The sequence below is a fragment of the Hyperolius riggenbachi genome, chromosome 12 (assembly GCF_040937935.1).
Source record: "Hyperolius riggenbachi isolate aHypRig1 chromosome 12, aHypRig1.pri, whole genome shotgun sequence".
NCBI lineage: Eukaryota > Metazoa > Chordata > Amphibia > Anura > Hyperoliidae > Hyperolius > Hyperolius riggenbachi.
Genome location: NC_090657.1, coordinates 189,313,972 through 189,333,318, shown reverse-complemented (window position 1 = coordinate 189,333,318; position 19,347 = coordinate 189,313,972). Strand labels below are relative to the sequence as shown.

The 19,347-nt window shown below is 46.0% G+C and overlaps 1 protein-coding gene across 4 annotated transcripts in view; it reads right to left on the bottom strand.

Moving 5' to 3' along the window:
* Positions 1-14,762, bottom strand: part of LOC137542424 (opsin-5-like) — a 213,699-nt gene extending 198,937 nt beyond the window's left edge. For all 4 annotated transcript variants that reach the window (XM_068264317.1, XM_068264321.1, XM_068264318.1 and 1 more), the window contains exon 1: positions 14,684-14,762. The gene's annotated coding sequence lies outside the window, so the exon portion shown is untranslated. The remainder of the gene's footprint in view (positions 1-14,683) is intronic.
* Between the last annotated feature and the right edge of the window lie 4,585 nt (positions 14,763-19,347).

Here is a 19,347-nt window from a genome sequence, read left to right as displayed (position 1 = left end):
TAGTCACTATCAACATTTGCACCACAGACTGTCATTGTAATCGGCTGCAATCTTTTCAGGCAGGTTCAGTCTGTGTAGCCTTACCCCTTAGCCTAAACAGCAGGGTGATGCAATCCAAGCAGAATCTGCAGCCCCGCCTACAAGCTTTAAAGCCAACTCCCTTTACTCAGCGGTCATGTGAACAATACATGAAAACAGGATGTTTAGAGGCACAAGTCGCAGCCCTCAAATTACTGAGCTATTAGATGATAATTTTAGATGAGAGCTCGGAGATGGACTTTCCTTAGATCCTACCAACAGGAAGACCTCCTGGAGAGAGAAATGGATTCCTTTCAAAGGCCTGGCTCCGGTCCCAACTCCCAGGCCAGCCAAGTAACAAAGACTGACACAAAAGGTTTAGTGGAACATAACGCTAGTATTGGCATCTACAGGCATAAAAAGAAATATCTGTAGAGACTTGCTCTATGACAATACGTCAGACTGGTTACCTGTAGTACTTTAGTGTCAACCTACACAGTGTACCCAAACTATACTATTAATAGTTTCATTAAAAACATTCTGGCAAGGCGCACACTTCTCTGCAATAGTTTTTCCATAGCTTTGCAATCGCCTTTTTGTTAGTATTTATTGCATGTGTTTTATTACTTTTGTTTGCAAATTTTGATTTGCATTTAAATACAATAGAATTACTAAGATACACGATGTACGCAGAAAAGCAGGTGGTCCGATTTCTTACTTCGGAAAAAAAAAAGCAAATATGAGGGTGAACTCCAAAAGCCCCCGATTCATTCACGAGTGATCTATTGAGTGTGGCGGGGTGCGCTTTCACATACGCAGCAAACCACCCACAAGTCTCACAAGTTTCTCCCTGCCATAGAGCAAACATGTAGTCCAAGGGGTCATCGCAGGCCATAGTAAAAGCACCAGCGGGGATACGATCATCCTTTACAGCTCTCTCCACAGAATTTTTAACCAGCCGGTGGCATGAAAAAGTAGCCAAGATGGAAGTGAGCAGAATATTCCTAAAATGTGCAAACGCAAAAACATTTCCAGTCATTCTTCCCTGAAGCTAAAAAATTAGCCAGGGGCAAAAGATTACAGCAACTTTGATACAGACAGAAATGAATCCGTAATAAAGTTTCTCAAACCTTGCCCCAGTCAAGCCAATTAAAAGAAAGTCTTGTTTAAATGCACAATGATAGAAATGTAATTGTCTTGTGAATGTCAGAGATTAATGAATTTGTTGGTCCTGAATATAAATGAGGAGGAAAGGTGTGAAGGATAATGAAAGGCAGATTGTGAATTACAGCCCATTTTCACACCGCAATGATCCGAAGTCTACGTTTCTGTTCCTGCCTAATGATTACAAGCAAAGCTTCACTGGTTGGTGGTTATATCAGAAATCTGATACATACAGGTCATCCTGCACATGTGTTAAACACTTCAGCCTACAGGTGTTTTCACCTTCAGGATGGATGCAAATTTCCCGTCAGTGCTCCTCCCATTCATTTGGCAATAACTTTATCACTACTCATTACACATAAATGATCTAGATCTTGTTTTTTTTGCCACAAATTAAGCTTTTTGTGGGCGATACTCGTTTTTAGTAATTACTTTATTTTCTATGCATTTTATAGGCAAATACACACAAAAAAAATAAAAAATACACTTTCTCCAATTCCATCTCCTATAGTATTAAAATAAGCAATGCTACTATAAATTAAACCCACCCATTTTATTTGCCCATTAGTCCCAGCTATGATAATATTTAAATGTATGTTCCTAGTACAATGTATGGCGACAACATTTTATGTGGAAATAAAGGTGTATTTTTTCTGTTTTATTTATTTGTGTGTCCTGCCTATTGTTAACCCTTATGTCCTAAAACAGGGGTGCCCAATGCGTCGATCGCGATGTACCAGTAGATCGCGAAGGACTCCTGGGTAGATCGCGGCCGGGTGTTTTAAAGTAGTGCGCCGGACGAAGCACCGGTGTACCATCTAATTGTGCTGCTCTGCTGCGCTATGCAGAGCAGCTCGTGGCCAGTCAGAGGAGGAGAAGCAGGGAGAGAAACAGTCAGTGAGAGTCAACGTCTGAGGCCCCTCCCCTCCAGGACGTACAGAGGAATCAGCGAGGAAGAGGGAATGCAGGAGACAGCGTGGTGTTGCACGGAGCTTCAGGAGAGGATGAAGGGAGACCAGGCAAGCTGTTAAAAGAAGCTGAGAGTTGCCTGCGGAGAAGGGTGAGCGAGATCACACCTAGAAATCTCGCCCCAGCTGACACAGGTCTGCAGCTGCTGGCTGATCACACTAATTAGTCTCTAACACCAGCCAGCAGCACGCTGAGATGGCAGCACAAATGTGGTGTTTATAGCACTGCTTTGATGTCTCACTAGCAAGTTAATTATTCAGAGTCCTAAATGGGAAGTTTGCAAAGTTTTCCACTTCCGTACGCGCAACGTACGGAAGTGAACGGACCGCCGGGCAATGGTAGCTGCGCAAACCGGAAAATTACATACGGCGGGATAGAGGATCCTTGCGAGACGCCGCAGCATCTTCACCCAGCACACGCCAAGAGGATGGGCATTGAGCAGCAGTTTATGTGATATGCCATACTTATACCTGGACGCGTAAGTGCAAGCCTAATTGCGCCCAGAGGCAATCTTTTACAGTTTTACGCCATGTGAATTTTTATGTGTTTTATTGAGTTCGTATTTTGGATTAAAAGAAGCCTCAAGAGAAGTTAAGAATTCCTACATATGCCGTTGAATGTTATTTGGGAGATACCCTATGCGCATGATCCACCTGCAATCAGAGGTGGGCTACATCTGGATGAGAGCACAAGCAAGAGGTTTATGATTAAAGGGATACTGTAGGGGGGTCAGGGGAAAATGAGTTGAACATACCCGGGGCTTCTAATGGTCCCCCGCAGACATCCTGTGTTGGCGCAGCCACTCACCGATGCTCCGGCCCCGCCTCCGGTTCACTTCTGGAATTTCACTTTAAAGTCAGAAAACCACTGTGCCTTTGTTGCCGTGTCCTCGATCCCGCTGATGTCATCAAGAGCGCACAGCGCAGGCCCAGTATGGTCTGTGTCTGCGCAGTACACTCCTGGTGACATCAGCAGAAGCAAGGACACGGGCGTGCAGGCGCAGTGGTTTTCTGACTTTAAAGTCAATAATTCCAGAAGTGAACTGGAGGCGGGGCCGGAGCATCGGTGAGTGGCTGCGCCAACACAGGATGTCTGCGGGGGACCATTAGAAGCCCCGGGTAAGTTCAGCTCATTTTCCCCCGACCCTCCTACAGTATCCCTTTAAGCTTAAGATCCACCTGGAAGCTGAGGTGGCTTTTATCTGGTGAGCGCATAGAGACAAAGGAAGTTGGGGTTTATAGGAGAGTGGTACGTATTGTTTCATGAATACACAGGCACGGAGTTGGTGTGCTATAGGCAATCTGCAGACAGAACGTTATCACCCTATGTGGAGTCTTTTTATGTGTATTTTCAGATCACGGAAAGCGCAGCAGTAATTATTGGATTATTTGAACGTTGGACTTTTCTGCAGCGATCCCGGTAACGAGTAAATTGTGAATAGGACTTTGGGGTCTTTTTGTCGCAATTGTACACTTTGAAAACCAAATCCTTGGCACATTCCTTCCCAATATCTGGCGGGGGGGGGGGGGGGGGGGGGGTTGGTGCTGATCACGGCCGAATCGCGGGAGGATGGCGATGGACTCAGACATGCTTATGGGGCTGGAGGAAGCCCCTGGTAAGTATTGATTCTTCCTATTTTCTCAGCTCTGGTGCACTTTAAGCCAGAAAGCGTTTGTCTACCGCCTTCTGGCACAAAGATGTGTTTTTCTCGGAAATGAAATATAACTAATATGTGCTCAGTCTCTGGGAATAGCAGAGAACGCAATGAATATGCAAGTCTCATTCACTGTGTGATCAGATGAACTGACGCACTGATAATGTAACTCCAGATATTCCATATTTTTCTACCACTAATGAGAGAGGAAGAAACCAGATCATGTGGCAGGGTCTGCCCATCTCCGATTTCCATCTCCACCCTCCAGTGGAGAAAGCGTTAAAATTGCTGGACACACGGGCTGTCCAAAGTCCCTGCGTGCCTATCCAAATACCATCCATGATCTGGGCTTTTTATCTATGGAATACTATATCTCTTTTTGGACTTACAAATAATCACCATGGACACAGTAATTCTACAAGACTGCTCAGACTATAACTACCTGTAGGTATCCAGTTATTTTCACTTTTGATCCCTATTTTCACTTTTGATCCCTATTATTTTACTATATCAATCTGCTCATTTCTTAGCTACTTTTGTGAACATTTTCTCTATTCAGTTTTATCCATTTTCTTATAAAATAAATGATTAAAATGGTCTAAGTGATTGTTCTGAATATCTCTGCAAAGAGTCCATCTTTTCTAAAGAGAACTTTACCATAACTGTTTTTATTGATATTGATATATTTTTTTATCTCCCGAGAACAAATTTGGGAAAAGAGGCACTCAAGTATGAATAACATTGGATTAAAAACCAAAAAATTGAAAAAAAGTGAGGTGGCTTAACTCAATGAAGAGGTCTTTGCATGAACAAATAAAGGTTTATTAAGCACAGGCAACGCGTTTCACGGGTCTAAGCCCACTTCCTCAGGTCAATAACAGTGCCGGTTTGCAAATACTAGCTAGAGAGGTTGTTGAAATATCCCTTTTCCTTATAGGGCTAGCCAGAGTTGGATTTGGATATTCGCACGCTAATTTGTAGCAGGCCGCTACCTGATCTCTATAGGAGATCGCAGATTACAATTTTGATTTTACGTACAATCATTACAATGTGTGTGGACTTACCAGCCAATCCAAAAGGTAAGTGTATAGGTTAGTGCGGCTCTGTAGGTACACCAATCTGAGGCGGCCTGGTGATACGCTGATCTACCTTCCTTTGCATTTTGAATCTCACTTCATGTTGCACCCAGGTTATGCATATGCATGGTTTTTATTTAGTTAGAGCTAGGGTACCTCCCAGCCGAGGATGACCTCATCGTGGTGGGAGGGTTGAGTACTTGCTCATTTGCATGCAAGCTATTATGGAAACTAACATCCTTCAGTGATAGTCAGGTGCATCTCACTTGAATGCAGGGTGTGTACATTGTCTACTAGTAGTCCTTGCACACTTCGTGCTGGTAGTCATTTGGATGCAGTCTGTCTTAGCCTCCTGGGCGATAATCCCGAGCTGAGCTCAGGGTATATCGCGCAGGAGGATTTCTCAGGCCCTGGTGGGCCGATTTGCATAATTTTTTTTTTGTTACACGCAGCTAGCACTTTGCTTTGGGGGTTTCCATCGCTGGAACGGCAAGGAGGCTGCTTCCCCCCCCCCCCCCCGCTTAACTGTAATTAATTTTCAAATGCTAATTGTTCCTACTTAGAACGAGTCTTCAAAACAGTAAGAAAAACAACGTAAACACCACTGCTATGGGACATGGCTGTGTATTTATGAGGCCATGCTAGCTTAGCTGGTTGTAGACCATATCGGACGCCGCAGGTTATTTATTAAATGCCCTCTGGCTTTTTGTCCAGTTGAAGGTTACTACAAATCACAACATAAAACTCAGAATCCATCATCACTCTGACATGCCACTCGGGCAGCCCATGCATAAGTGGAAAGTACTTGTGTTCTGAACGAAGTGTGGAGGAGAGAGTAAATAATTCCCGGGGCTCAGTGAGGAAGAACGGAGAAGAGAACATTACACCTCCTACAAACCTAAGCAGCTCGGGGTGACCCAGAACCACTAGGAAAGTATAGGGGACTAAAAGAGCCCGAAAAGCCCTGCTGCTAAAAAGCAACGCTCAGTGTAGTTTGCCTTTTTAAAACAGAAGGTATTTGTGATAAATCAGCTTCTAGAGACACTGGCAGAATTCTTCCCTCAGGGTAGTACTTTTTCAGCGCTGGTAGGAAGAGATCAGGAGCTTACAGTACCAGAAGTGACTGGATGAAAGATAACAATACTGACCTTGAGGGGTAGATACTCCTCTATACATAATTGGCATTCTGTAAGGATTCCCAATGAAAGACAATGGAAGCAGCAGTATGAAATAGCGGATAAAAGAGAACATTACGTTACCTGCTTGCACACAATGTTAAATGTCTCAACTTTTACTTACCATAACGTCCCTATCTATGGAGGTGATCTGCTAAAAGTAATGTTCGGTGTTGTAAAGTCAAGTAAGTAAAGGTGCCCACTAACGATGCCATCTTGATTGTACACAATCTGGAGGTGCCCAATGCCCATACATTACTCGATACTGCATCCAGATCGACCTGATTTGATAACTTTATGGAGCTGGAAGAGAATCTGTGGCCACCCGATATGGCCACCCGATCGATCTTTAGATCGGTTTCAGGCTGAAAATGCTAGACAGATCTTGGTCGGAAGATTGCAATCAAGGGTGTGGTGGCAAAGGCATTCGGGTACTTATCCGTTAGCCGGGCGCATCCGGCAGGCGGCGCTGTTGTAGCGAATGTCGATGCGCTGGGTTGTATCTAATTCCATTCATACTTAGTTAATGTAGTACTGTGTGAATGGAAGCGCCGCAGGTGGCGCTAATTACATTGATACGTTGATAACAATACAGCGTTAATGGCAAGGAATACATTGTATTTTAAGTGGCTGGCACTTTTACATGGAATTCAAATGAAGGCGGCGGCAATGTAACAGATGAAGCCGCCGCCTTCGTCTGTTCTTCTTCTCCCCCTTTGCCCTCCTCTCGCTTCTACAATGCTGGCAGCCTGCGGGGACATGTGTCTCCCCCCAGAGTCGTTCGTCGCGGCAGGGAATCCTGCTTGTTTCCTTGCGACGAACGACTGTGGGGGGGGGGGGGGGACAGGCGTGCCCCCCCCAGCTGGCAGGGTTGTATAGTTGAGAGAGGGCAAAGGGGGAGACGAAGAACAGACGAAGGCGGCGGCTTCATCTGTTACATTGCCGCCGCCGTCATTTGAATTCCATTAAGTGCCAGTGCCGGCCACTTCAAATACAATGTATTCCTTGCCATTAACACTGTATTGTTATCAACGTATCAATGTAATTAGCGCCACCTGCAGCGCTTCCATTCACACAGTACTACATTAACTAAGTATGAATGGAATTAGATACAACCCAGCGCATTGAAATTCGATACAACAGCGCCACCTGCCGGATGCGCCCGGCTAACGGATAAGTACCTGCATTCGATATCCCGAGGACCAATAGCCCCCTAGATGCTGTCCTCCCAATTGTATAGACACCCCCCCCCCCCCATCGGGTGCAGCAGTGAAGTCTCACCTCTCCATTGGCATGACTCCTGATCTCCTCCACGGTTCAGCGTCACTGCCAGCACTTGCTCCACATGACACACTGGCGCATGCTGTGACAACATTATGCGCCAGTCATGTCACAAGTCATGTGGTAATGGTGCTTGGGACACTGAACATCAGAGGAGGCCAGGGTTATGCCGGTGGAGAGAAGAGACTAACACACAGCAAGGGCATGGGGGAGTGGTCACGTATACACTTGAGGGGGGGGGGGGGGGGGCGTCAGGCCGTGAAAGGACAATTTCCAGTAACTTTCATGCTGAAATCTTTTGGAAATCACTGTGCAGTGTGCGGGCAGGCAATAGATCCCTCTCTGAGCAGATTCGATCAGAGAGGAATCTATCCATTGGTTGATCTTGGCCACACATCAAGCGATATGTGGCCATCTTCACCAAATCTAAGTAGTAAACACAGAAACAGCGAGTATGCTGTGAATGGATACTTTAAAGAAAATGTCAGTCAAATAATGTTACTCCATGATCTACTTATCCAGGGCTTCCTCCAGCCCCCTGCAGCTGACATGTCCCACACCGCAGCTCCGCTCCAAACCGATGGCTCAGGGTCCCCGCCAATGCATAGGCCGACCTTGAGGTTGTCTTCTACTGTCAATCAAGTCCACTTTGTCCAGAGTGTATTGCGCAGGCACAGTAGTTGGGACAGGTCGGCTGCAAGAGGCTGGAGGAAGCCACGGGTAAGTAGATCATGGGGTAGCATTATTTGTCTGACATTTCCTTTAAAGAGAAACCATAACCAAGAATTGAACTTCATCTAAATCAGTAGCGGATACCCCCTTTCCCAGGAGAAATCTATTCCTTTTCATAAACAGATCATCAGGGGGTTCTGTATGACTGATATTGTGGTGAAACACATCCCACAGTGTGATGTCAGGACCATCACACTGTGGGAGCCTTGTTGCATTGTGGAAAATAACAGCCGTTTCCAACTGCCAAAAAAGCAAGCAGCATCTCCTTCCACAGACATCACCTGCCAGCAGTAAAAATGTCACCATGTGATAAATGTCAGAATGTAAATCAGAGAGAGGAAAGATTTTACAATGGGAAAACCCTGACTGCTTAATTTTTACAATTATGTATAAATTATTTACTTTTTTTTATTACATTTTCACTGGAGTTCCTCTTTAACCACCCTGGCGTTCTATTAAGATCGCCAGGGCGGCTGCGGGGGTTTTTTTTTTAAATTAAAAAAAAAACTATTTCATGCAGCCAACTGAAAGTTGGCTGCATGAAAGCCCACTAGATGGCGCTCCGGAGGAGTTCTTCTGATCGCCTCCGGCGGCCAAAAGTAACACGGAAGGCCGCAATGAGCGGCCTTCCGTGTTTTGCTTACTTCGTCGCCATGGCGACGAGCGGAGTGACGTTATGGACGTCAGCCGACGTCCTGACGTCAGCCGCCTCCGATCCAGCCCTTAGCGCTGGCCGGAACTATTTGTTCCGGCTGCGCAGGGCTCAAGCGGCTGGGGGGGACCCTCTTTCGCGCGCAGAGCGGCGGCGATCAGGCAGCACACACGGCTGGCTAAGTGCCGGCTGCGTGTGCTGCACTTTATTTGAACAAAATCGGCCCAGCAGGGCCTGAGCGGCACCCTCTGGCGGTACTGGACGAGCTGAGCTCGTCCATACCGCTAAGGTGGTTAAGTACAGATGGTCCCCTAGTTACAAACAGGTTACATTTCGAGAGCTTGTAAGTTGAATTTGTTTGTTGAGTCCCGTGGGGAAATGTGGATAAAGGATTTACTTTTGGCAAACTCTGTATTTGGACATTTAGTACTGTATAAACAATGTTTTTGGGTTGTTATCAACGTGCTTTTAATGTGTTTTACATTACAACAGTTTATGCAATACTGTAACATTTAACATCAATAAATAATAAACAAACAGTATTGTATATTTTGTAGTGGTTTGTATGTATAAAACATTTGTAAGTGGGCACCTTTATACAAGGGACTGCCCACAAATGATACAATCTAGATTGTCCAATCTTACCAAATGTATGTAGTGAAAGAGTAAACTGAGTAAATATACTCACCTTTTTTGTGTTGGAATTGCCCATACATTTTGCTCATTATGATACATTTGTCACAGTAATTTCGGTCTACCAATGCTGTATTGTGTAGCAAGGTTGATATTTTGTGTATACCATTATGTACCCCATATTAGTTTCTTACTCTGTACAGCACCATGGAATATGTCGGCGCATTATAATTCACTAATAGCAATAAATACTTTAAAGAGGAACTGTAGTGAAAATAATGATTTTTTTTTTTTACAATATTTAGAAATTACTGCAAACAAAAAAAATGATTTAGTCAGTGTTTGCCCGTTGAAAAATCTTTCCTCTCCCTGATTTACATTCTGAAATGTATCACTGGTGGCGACATCTCTGCGGAATGCTCTAGAGAGGAGAATTCTGCATAGCTAAACAGCCTAGGCTAGGCATCACTAGGAGGGCGGGGCTAGATACCAATACACAGCAACATATAGATATAGGAATGGTTTCTGGAAAATTACCGTTAATATTGGGTACACTGAATTATTTACTGCATACTACTACAATGCTAAGACAGTTTCGTGAAGCGTGTTACAGGAGTGGAGGAGGACATGGGCATATGCCAGAACTATCTCTCAGAGTTTATGGTCTGGTTCAATTGATGGATGTGGGTGAGACTCTGCCAGCGTTGCAGGAGAATACAGCATATATAGTGCTCTTAAAACTTGTCCATCTTCAACATATTTTCTAATACTAGCCATTTCTTGTTCTCTGTCCTTTCTTTTATTTCCTGCACTACTAGGGGAGCACTATAACAGGGTCATACTGAAGAGGGAGCACTAATTCAGGAGTACTATCAGTGAGGCTCAGTATTGGGTGTGCACTACTGGGGGAGCACTATAACAGGGTCATACTGAAGAGGCAGCACTAATGCAGGAGTACTATCAGTGAGGCTCAGTATTGGGTGTGCACTACTGGGGGAGCACTATAACAGGGGCATACTGAAGAGGGAGCACTAATGCATGAGTACTATCAGTGAGGCTCAGTATTGGGTGTGCACTACTGGGGGAGCACTATAACAGGGGCATACTGAAGAGGGAGCACTAATGCAGGAGTACTATCAGTGAGGCTCAGTATTGGGTGTGCACTACTGGGGGAGCACTATAACAGGAGCATACTGAAGAGGGAGCACTAACAGTGAGGCTCAGTATTGGGTGTGCACTACTGGGGGAGCACTGTAACAGGGGCATACTGAAGAGGGAGCACTAATTCAGGAGTACTATCAGTGAGGCTCAGTATTGGGTGTGCACTACTGGGGGAGCACTGTAACAGGGGCATACTGAAGAGGGAGCACTAATTCAGGAGTACTATCAGTGAGGCTCAGTATTGGGTGTGCACTACTGGGGGAGCACTATAACAGGGGCATACTGAAGAGGGAGCACTAATTCAGGAGTACTATCAGTGAGGCTCAGTATTGGGTGTGCACTACTGGGGGAGCACTGTAACAGGGGCATACTGAAGAGGGAGCACTAATTCAGGAGTACTATCAGTGAGGCTCAGTATTGGGTGTGCACTACTGGGGGAGCACTGTAACAGGGGCATACTGAAGAGGGAGCACTAACGCAGGAGTACTCAGTGAGGCTCAGTATTGGGTGTGCACTATTGGGTGAGCACTATAACAGGAGCATACTGAAGAGGGAGCACTAATGCAGGAGTACTATCAGTGAGGCTTAATATTGGGTGTGCACTACTGGGGGAGCACTATAACAGGGCCATACTGAAGAGGAAGCACTAACGCAGGAGTACTATCAGTGAGGCTCAGTATTGGGTGTGCACTACTGGGGGAGCACTGTAACAGGGGCATACTGAAGAGGGAGCACTAATTCAGCAGTACTATCAGTGAGGCTCAGTATTGGGTGTGCACTACTGGGGGAGCACTGTAACAGGGGCATACTGAAGAGGGAGCACTAACGCAGGAGTACTCAGTGAGGCTCAGTATTGGGTGTGCACTACTGGGGGAGCACTATAACAGGGCCATACTGAAGAGGGAGCACTAACAGTGAGGCTCAGTATTGGGTGTGCACTACTGGGGGAGCACTATAACAGGGGCATACTGAAGAGGGAGCACTAATGCAGGAGTACTCAGTGAGGCTCAGTATTGGGTGTGCACTACTGGGGGAGCACTGTAACAGGGGCACGTACTGAAGAGGGAGCACTAACGCAGGAGTACTATCAGTGAGGCTCAGTATTGGGTGTGCACTACTGGGGGAGCACTGTAACAGGGGCGCGTACTGAAAAGGGAGCACTAACGCAGGAGTACTCAGTGAGGCTCAGTATTGGGTGTGCATCAATTTCTATTTCCGTATGGCTCAATTTACATTAGATGCATTTTAAGCAAAGCTTTTTCACAATGCACTGCTGTGGAACAACTGATAAGTTAAAAAGCATCTGTCTTTCAGTGTTCAGTGCAGGTACATCACCAGAGCCTATAGGCACAGATGTCCTAGCACCTTAGACTTCGCTCTCCATGAACCTACAAACCCCCACCGAACTGCACTGCAAGTGTGCTGGCTGGCTCAGCCGTCACTACTCCCTTACTTCCCTTGCCCGTCATAGGTAGCTACAGGTGCCCTTTAGTATTAGGTAGCCAGAGGTACCCTCAATATTAAATAGCTAGTGGTAAACCCAACTGAAGGGAGATCTTGTTAGTGGAATGACTAGAGCTGGGTGAGTAACCTCATTTATGCTCTGCTCGGGACACTGCATAGGAAAGGAGGAAGGCACTAGGGGACTGAGCCACCTTTCCATCAGGCACCTGTAGGCACATGCCTACAGTACCTTATGGTAAATCTGGTCCTGGTTTAGTGTAAATAGGCCCTTAGAGAGGATACTATAAATGGGAAGGGGGGACAGTATAATGGATATCGATATAAAGGTGGAACTATAGTTGGGTACACTATAGTAGGGAGGTATTATAACTGGAAGCCCTATAATGAAGAGGACTCCACCAGGAACATAGCCCAGCCCGGCACATTCAGAGATGGACAGAGTAGATTTCTCATACTTTCATTTAGAGAGTATTCAAACATGCATCAGAATTAGGCAATACTGGGAATAATAGGTACAGTATCTATAGACAGTTGTTACAGACTACCCAGCAAGCTCATGATGAACCAGAAGTGTGTAAGGGGCTACAATGGACCAAAAAGTCCTCTTACTAAAAAGTTGCAGAAAACAAAAGCTTGCGTCTTAAATCGGAAAGTTAACAAGCTGACGCATCATTGCATTCCAGCGGATCTGGAGGTGTGACCGGATCGGGCCGTTCGTATGTCGGGCGTTTGTAAACCGGGGACTACCTTTATTCATATTATCCTAACATACTACCCCAGTTGTTTCCTTTCTTCCTCTGCCTCTAATACTTTAGGCTGGCCGCACACACATAGCAGAAACGTTAGCATTGCGTGAAACGCCGCATTTTTGCTGCTAATGGAAGTCTATGGGCCGCAGGAAAAACACATATAGAAAACGCATATGCGTTTTCAAACCTGTGTTTTTAAAAACGCAGGTTTGTTGCATAATATTCATAAACGCAGCAAAAAAACGCACATAATGAAATTCAAAGGGAACGCATGTATTCCATTCGTTTTTTCCCAAAAATATATATTTTTTTGCTGTATTTCCGCTTCCTGTTGTCTTCCTAGTGATTTGCATAAATGGAAATTTAGAAATGCATGGAAAACACATATGTGTTTTGTATAACCGCTAACGCATTAATACGCTTGAAAAAGCATCGCAAACTCACCATAAACGCACACAACAGTAACATAAAACATGACATAAAACGCAGCCTTTCACGTCATGTTATGTGTGCACCCAGCCTCAAGCTGCAAACCCTGAACAAGCATGCAGGTCAGGTGCTAGGCTGAAGTGAAGTCTGACCGGATTAGCTGCATGCTTGTTTCAGGGTGGCTGTGGCTCAGAAACCACTGATGCCTGAAACAGGACTGCCAGGCAACTGGTACTGTTTAACCTCCATGACGGGAAGGACGAGCCTGACTCAGGCAGGGAAAAATAGACGAAAATGGTATGAGTGAGTCAGGTTGTCCAGCAGATCTAAGGCAGGGTTCTGATTTTTCCCATTCTTTTTTTTTTTTTTTTTACATTACAATTCCAATATATGAATGTTTGCATGCTCTGGAAACCTGCATGCAAACATTTGCCCATGAACTTTAGATATTTGTGCATCCCAAGCAGAGATGGATTAAGATGCAATGGGGCCCTAGGTAAGTTAGTAGATTTGGGGCTACCTTGTGGCCCTTTTAGTAAGCCGAAGTGGAGAGAGGTCAAAGAAGATGGCAAGTGACATCCACTAGGCCCCAAGCACCTGCCTAGGTTGCCTGGTGGGTGATCCTGCTCTGTTCTCAAGCTATGTATATTGGACCACGGAGGACAGAAAAGAAAGGCGGAGGGATAACGAGAGACAATATATATAAAACTGAACTTATAACATCTATTGATCATGAGAACACTGGCCAGGGAGAGTCAGTAGGGCTCCAGGACACATCACAACTCACTTTTATCGTTTAGCCCTTAACTACCCATTGCATTCGTGTGAGCTTCAAAGCGTAAAGAGTTTGTGACTCTGCACATTTTTACTAGTAAGAATTCTATCTTTATTCTGCTTTTTTATTTCTGCTACAAAGTCTGACCTTTTCAGATCATAAATGTTACGACTCCTATATACGGTCTCCTGAGGACTTAACACAATAAACAAAATGAGTATCTGAAACGATTCTTTGGTTAAAGTTATCTGTCCTAGGCCCATAAAGTGATGATGTCAGTTCACCTTACAGTAATGCTTGGCATTCGACTTTACCAGGATCTAAAAAGACTTTATATTCACGGTACACACTGCTGCCTGCTGAACATCTGCCAAGGTGACCTCCGCTATAGAAAGCCGGTACACCTGCCAGATACGGGTCACTTACCGTACAGCGCATTAAAATCACGTATTCACACGGCCTGAATTAATCTAAATAGAAGACTGTCAATTGGCATCTATAGTGAACGGAGGTGGTTAAGTGCTCTATTGAATTATGAGCGCGACATATGGACTGTAAACAGCGGCAAACAATAAAAATGAACGTCCTTCAACTCCCAGGCTGTGTACCTTCATGATGTAAAGACGCGAAAGTCAATGGAAACATTTAAAAGAATAAATTGCATTATTTATTTTTTTATTTGTTGTTATCTGACTTTGGCAGGACCAGCAATGAAAGCATCAACCATGCGAAAAAAGTATTCATTGCTTACCTTATCATTCCGAGCACAACTTGAGGCTTTCTAACGCTCCTTCTTGCCGAGATCTTCTGTCTAGAGATTGCTCGTCCAGGTGTGTGTTATTTGTATATTTCTAAATTGCCTTTACAGGAACAAGCAAAGTTAAAGTGGGAAAACCTACAATAAGAAATTACTAATTAACTTGCAATACATCTGCTGATTTCCATCTTTACTGTTTCTCTGTGATGCCAAAAATGACATTGCTTCTGCTCTTTTTTTTTTCAACCCAGTGGATATGGACATGTGCTTAAAGTAGACCTGATCTCTTGCATAGGACAGAAGCAAAGCATAGAGAAATGCACCCTTTATGCATTTAGAGAGTTTAGCCTGTCTGATACCCCCTCATCTGTGACTAATCACAGCTGTAATTTGATCTTTCAGCTGTGTCATCTGGCTGCCTCGACAGAGCAGCTAATTTATTAACACAGGATGCTTCCATGAAAGCAGGAAGAAGACACTTTAGATTTATTGCAAGATTTGTATCAGCTGTAACAAAGAAATGTTTTTCTTTAAAGGTTATGGGTCGATTGGTATGGATTGTTTTTTATTTAAAGGTTGCTTATCTTTTAGCGCAGAGAGGAAGTTATGAGTTCAAGTGCGCTTTAACTTTCCATCTTTACTGCCACAGCTTACTGACCCTCCCACAGCAAACATCACCTAGAAAACAGGTTTACATCACTGACACTGTGTAAACTCTTTTGGGGGGGGGGACTGAATTACAGGTATGTTCTGGTCATAGAGACATCACCTTATCCAGAATAGGAAGCTTTCATGCTATTTGCATGCTGAGCTGAGCTTGTTACTGTAGCTGGAACAAAACTTCCTACAATCCTGCTCGCACTGCACAGTTCTAGTAGTTAGGCAAAGGAAACTAGATCAGGTAAGAATGGGAAAAAATGAAGGGACATATAGAGACCCTTTTCACAAAACGTACAGAATTACATATATTTTTGAGGTATTATTTTTGGACATTTTTGTATTAAATGTTACAACTCCCTTTAAGGCTGCTTTCACAGTGGGACGTTACAGGCGCACGTTAGTGCAGCCTGTAACGCTCCCCCAACGCACAGCAATGTAACACAAGTGGGCCGTTCACAGTGCCCACGTTGCGTTACATGTAACGCTGCACGTTGTAGTGAAAGTGCAGCATGCTGTGCGTTCTACGTGGCTTTAGCTGCGTTAGACTGTTTGCACATGCTCAGTCAGGGGCGGAGAGGAGGTGGGGAGATGCCGCTACAGTAGCCGCGCACATGGCTACTTAATATGCACTGCACTGGCGGCCGCTGATTGGCCGGCGGGACCACTTGATGCGGAGTGTCTCGCTCCGCATCACGTGGTCCTGCCGGCCAATCAGCGCCACTCTGGGAGACCTTATGCGGAAAGAGCCGCCTAACGCGGCTCACTCTAATGTCCTCTCCCGCACCACCATGCGTTGCGTTAGGGGTACGTTATGTGACCATAACGTCCCCTAAAATGCAACGTCTTAGTGTGTAAGTAGCCTAAAGCTACAAAACCTTAAAAGTGTGTACAGTTATCCCTGAGCCATTCATTTGCAATTTGCTGCATCTGATAGCTACAATAGTAAAAACCACCCCCAGCATCCGTTTAGAGACTGATTCAGTATATCAGTCTAAAATTATTTCCGTCTAAAGGGATACAGGAAAGCCTGTATTAAGGTGCTCTGCTCTAAAATCAAGGTTTGTTTTTTTTACTTTCTTCTGTCCCGCCCAGCAATATATTGGCACCAATGGTTTGAGTAGTAGGATGGAGTGGCTCCTCCTATAGGCTGACTCCAGTGTTCTCCCCAGGCTCTTTTAGCCGGCTGCTCCACCAGGCTAGTTTTGGTGAGCACCCAGCTGTCATCGGCTCACCTCCTCCTTTGCTGTAAGCAGAGTTGCACACAGAAGCCCCGGCCCTGCATTCTTTCATCTCGCCCCACCCGGCTACTTTTCCATACCACCCGGGGAGAACACTGGACTCCTTTGCCTGTTCAATTAACGGAATGTTGGATTGTTCGTTATTGTAAGACCACCCTGGAGCTGTCAGTACCTAACATCTCACCTGTTTTAACGAAGGCTCCAATCTTATGGCCCGTACTCACGGGCTGAAAAACTCGCCTGTCGCCAGCACACGTGAGCGTGTGGGCGACAGCTTCTCGCCAGGTCCCTCCGCGTACACATGCGGAAGAGGGACCAGCGGCAAGGCGGAAGCTGTCGCTGACGTTCCTCCTCCCCCCGCCGGAAGCTCACCGGAAGGTCTGTGAACCTCAATGGAGGTTGCTGTCGCTAGTCCGCGTACTCACGCGGACTAGCGACAGTTGCGGCGGGGGGGCAGCGGCGACTGTCGCCATGCGATTGAAAGTTTCAATCGCATGGCGACATAGCGACGGGCGACAGTTCGGGGGCGCGCGCGCGTGCGACGGCCCATACTCACGGGCGACCTGTCGCCGCAACACGCGCGCGCCGCGTGTTGAGGCGACAAAAGTCCCTCGTGAGTATGGGCCATTGGGGCTGGTGCACACCAGAGCAGTTTTGGAGCGTTTTTTAAAACACTTGCAGGGGGAAAACCGCTTGGCTAATGAAAGTGAATGGGCTGGTGCACAACAGAGAGGTTCGTTTTTTCCACAAACGCAAACTCGGGGGCTGCAGCATTTTTTAGATTTCTGAGGCGTTTCTGCCTCAATGTTAAAGTATAGGAAAGTGGAAACCGCTCTGAAAAACGCTAGATCAGAGCGGGTTTGCAAGCGTTTTTGTTACAGTAGCGTTCAGTAACAGCTTTACTGTAACAATATTTGAAATCTGCGACACAAAAACGCTCCCAAAAATGAAGCGCTCTGAAATCTGCTTCAAAAACCTCTAGTATTTTGTGGATCTGCTAGAGGTTTTGGTGTGCACTGGGCCTCAGTGAATTGACAATTGAGGCATTTACCGCACAAGTGGGTAACTAGTCTGTAATTTTACTTTTCCATGTGTTGTTAACAGCCATAAAGAGGACCTCCAGAGTGAAAATGAAAATCCGGCAGCCTGCAATGTAAGGAAAGTTATATTTACCTGAGAAGCCTTGTCTCGCGATGCCGTCCCGAAGTCCCTGTATCACCCAACTTCCGGCGCCTGGCCCTACCTCCTATTTACTGTAGTAAATGCCTTGGAGTTTTCTCTGGGGAGAGAGAGGAGGTGGGGCCAGGCACCAGAAGTCGGGTGATGGAGGGACTTTGGGACGGCATCGCGAGACAAGACTTCTCAGGTAAATATACATTTCCTTTACTTGCACGCTGACGGAGTCTCCTTTTCACTCTGGAAGTCGTCTTTAAGGTAGCCATACATCTAGCGATGATGGGCAGATTCGACCAAGAGACAAAACTCTCTTATAGAATGTGATGAGAGAGGTCTGTCAGCTGCCCATATACCGCAAGCCGATTCCTGATCAATTTCATGCTAAAATTGATCCGGAAGCAACCTTGTGCGCCGCATCCGCTACCCCAACGCTGTGCCTCACTAATGCCCCGTGTAGAGGATACTTTACCTGTCCGCGGCCTGCGCTTGTCCCTCCGCTGCCTCTGGGATATCTGACACCTGATGTCACTCGTCTCGGGCTGCTTCCGTGTTTTACGCAACCGAAACTGAGTGACCCATGTTGATAGAGGGGCGGGACTTTGAGCGGCAGGACGTCGCACGCCGCCTAGTAAGGGTATTTAGGCCGCTTGTCCCATTACCTCCTTTGCAGCCTCCGTAGAAGCACATAGCGCGAAACAGCCGTCAGGCTCTTCCTCCCTCTGCACCCACCATCACGCCACAACCATCCACCTCAGGGTACGTGTCTCCACTACAATGTTTTTATGCTTGCATGTATTCACACGCTGCTTATTGTGGAACAAATAAATGTGATTGATAGCAGTGCCGGCGCTTTTCTTCTCTCCTCACCGACATAGACAAACTGCTGCCTGAGCACACTGGGATGCACCTAGCCGTACCTGACTGCGTGGATTGAGTCATCTCCTTCCCCCCCCCCCCCTTCCACCCTAATAGAAGTCCACTACCTGCAGTGCCAGCGTTTTCCACACCTCTACCCTCCACAGCTCTGGGATATCTCCTCTGCATACATACACACCCCACATGGTTTCCTTGAAAAGGGCGAACGTGTGTGACGTCACATGCATACCAGTCCTAAGAAACCACGTGGGGCGGGGCGTGAGTGTATATAGAGAGGAATGCGCCTAGAAGCCAGAGGGGGGACAAGCGCAGGCCGCAGACAGGTAATGTATCCTTTACACGCGGCACGGGGGGGGAAATTTACATTACGGGGGCACAGCGTCAGGGGTTTTGTCGCGTTTGTCGATCGTTGGGAAATTGCACGCCGTTACTGCCGCGCATCCAATTGAGCATCATCTTGCAGCATGCGCGATCGAGAATGCGACCAATTTCGGGCATACACTTGGCTGCACCGCTGAGACTAGATGGACCAAAGTAAAAGAAGTGTACACGGAGACCTGTGAAGAAGTACTAGGCAATAGGGAGCAAGGAAGGAAGGACTGGATGCCAAATGATATGTGGCAGAAAATCAAAGCAAGAAAAGAAACAAAGCTAAATCTAAATTCCTGCAAAACAAGAGGCCAAAAGGCACTCCAAGGAAAATACAAT